Source organism: Malaclemys terrapin, chromosome 15 (genome assembly GCF_027887155.1).
Source record: "Malaclemys terrapin pileata isolate rMalTer1 chromosome 15, rMalTer1.hap1, whole genome shotgun sequence".
Lineage (NCBI taxonomy): Eukaryota > Metazoa > Chordata > Testudines > Emydidae > Malaclemys > Malaclemys terrapin.
This window is the reverse complement of record NC_071519.1, coordinates 14856294-14858793: the sequence shown is the minus strand read 5'-3', so window position 1 is coordinate 14858793 and position 2500 is coordinate 14856294. Positions and strand designations below refer to the sequence as shown.

The 2500-nt window shown below is 75.2% G+C and overlaps 1 non-coding gene across 1 annotated transcript; it reads right to left on the bottom strand.

Moving 5' to 3' along the window:
• Positions 1–1870: 1870 nt before the first annotated feature.
• Positions 1871–1989, bottom strand: LOC128823782 (5S ribosomal RNA). The gene has a single exon (XR_008442018.1). It is a non-coding gene; the product is annotated as a 5S ribosomal RNA (ribosomal RNA).
• Positions 1990–2500: the final 511 nt, after the last annotated feature.

The following is a 2500-nucleotide window of genomic DNA, read 5'->3' as shown; positions in this document are numbered from 1 at the left end:
CGGCGGAGGCTTAAGAGTCGTGCTTAGCGGCCACCAGGTCAACCCGCGGAATCTACTGGGTTGACCTGGCGGCCGGTTTGCTTTCCGGCCACCAGGTCAACCCATTGGATTCGACGGGTTGACCTGGTGGCCGCTTTGCTTTCCGGCCCGGGTGTCACCCCACTCCGAGGGCTGCGCGGCAGCGGTCCTGAGGACCACAGAGGGGGGGCTTAATAGTCGAGAGGGAGCAGGTCCGGGGAAGGCTTAGCAGTCTTCCCCCGGGCGGTCCGTTGGGGGAGGCTTAGCAGTCGTCCCCAGGGCGGTCCGGGGGTGGGGGGAGGCCTCACAGTCGTCCCTCGGAGAGCCGGGTCGGCGGCGGTGGCGGGCGTCAGGCTTTACGTCCAGCCTCCGGAAGGTGCGCGTCCTCGGAGGCGATGCAGGCGCCGCAAAGGGGCAGCCTCCGAGGCAGGGAGCGGAGCACCGAGGCTGGGGAGAGGGGAGCAGGAGCCGGGGGCTGGGGGGGGTGGGGTGGGGGGGGGGCGTTCAGGACAAGCGGTCAAGCCCCGGGGAGCAGCTGTCAAATGTTCCAAGTCCCCACTCGGCCACCAGGTCCACCCCAGTCTAGCAATGGGGTTGACCTGGCTGATGGCCGGTTAGTGTCAAGGTAAACTCACCGTCGTCCACAGGAGGGCAGCTCTCAGGCCGTCCGGCTGCGGCTGACTCTGGGGCGGTGCCCGGTCCCGGCAGCGAGGGGCGGGGGGGGGGGCGCGGAGCGACACGGAGCTAACCGGCCCCCGGGGCCGGGGGCGCCTCCCGCGACTTTGGGGGCCGCGGGTCGTCAGTGGCGTGCAGGCCGGGCCTCTCCCGGGGGATTCGGGGGGGGGGGGGGGCGGTCCTGCGGGCCGGGCGCAGGGGGCTCGAGCGAGCCCGGGCCGGTCCGCCCCGGGGCCGGGGTCTCCGCCTGCGGCTCGGGGGGGCGCGGGTCGTCGGGGGAGGAAGCCCGGGGGAGCTGCACGCCGGCCTGCCAGGCCAGGCCAGGCCTGGCCTGGGTGGCCGCGGGGGGATTCGGGGCGGTCCCGCGAGCCGGCGGCCGGGCGCAGGGGGTCCGAGCGCGTCCGAGCGAGTCCGTCCCGGCCCCGGGGTCTCCCCCTGCGGCTCTGGGGGGCCGTGGGTCCCCGCTGGCGGAAGCCGCTGGGCGCTGGACACCCGCCGTCCGTCCCGCCTGGCCAGGCCTGGCCTGGGTGGCCGCGGGGCGGGGGATTCGGGGCGGTCCCGCGAGCCGGCGGCCGGGCGCAGGGGGTCCGAGCGCGTCCGAGCGAGTCCGTCCCGGCCCCGGGGTGTCCCCCTGCGGCTCTGGGGGCCGTGGGTCCCCGCTGGAGGAAGCCGCTGGGCGCTGGACACCCGCCGTCCGTCCCGCCTGGCCAGGCCTGGCCTGGGTGGCCGCGGGGGGATTCGGGGCGGTCCCGCGAGCCGGCGCCCGGGCGCAGGGGGTCCGAGCGAGTCCGTCCCGGGCCCGGGGCCTCCCCCTGCGGCTTTGGGGGCCGTGGGTCCCCGCTGGCGGAAGCCGCTGGGCGCTGGACACCCGCCGTCCGTCCCGCCTGGCCAGGCCTGGCCTGGGTGGCCGCGGGGCGGGGGGATTCGGGGCGGTCCTGCGGGCCGGCGGCCGGGAGGGTCCGGGCCAGTCCGCCCCATGCCCGGGGTCTCCCCCAGCGGCTTCGGTGGGTCCTCCGCGGAGGAAGCCGGGTGGGGAGCCGGACCCCAGGCGCCCAGACCCGTGACCTGCGGCCGCGACCTCCGACTCGGCAGGAGCGACGAGGGGCTTTCCGGCCCGTCCCCCCCCTCTCCTTCCTCCCCAGAAAAGGAGAGAGAGCTGGCTCGGACCGGGAAAAGCTGCCTACGGCACCTGGGATTCCCAGGCGGTCACCCATCCAAGTACTAGCCAGGCCCGGGACGGTTTACCTTCCGAGATCGGACGGGATCGGGGGCGTTCGGTCCGGTATGGCCGTAGGCACCCGGCCCCCGCGCCTCCTCGCCCGCTTTCCCCTGCCGACGCCCGGGCCTGCCGCACGGTGAGCCCCGGTCGGACTGCCCCCCTGCGGCAGGGCCCCCGTCTCTCGCGGGCCCGGTCCTTTTTTCCTTCTCGAGCTCCGGGGCCCGGGCTGGCCGCCAGAGCCCCTCCGCCCGCCCGCCCTCCCCGGCGTCGGGGAAAATATTGTCCCGGACATCCAGTGCGCCCTGATCCTGTCAGCCGGGGGGGGGGGTGGGTGGGTGGAGGGGGGGCAGTCCCTCGCTGCGGCCGGGGAGGGTGAGCCCAGGGCGGCTTGCCTGCCGTCCGAGTCCCCTCTCGGCCACCAGGTCAACCCCGAGCCGAAAGGGCTGAAAAATTTTCAGAGTCCCCTCCCGGGCACCAGGTCAACCCGTGGAATCGAACGGGTTCGCCTGCTGGCCGGTTCGCTTCCCGGCCACCAGGTCAACCCGTAGGTTTGAACGGGCACGCCCGGTGGCCGCTTTCCCGTCCGGT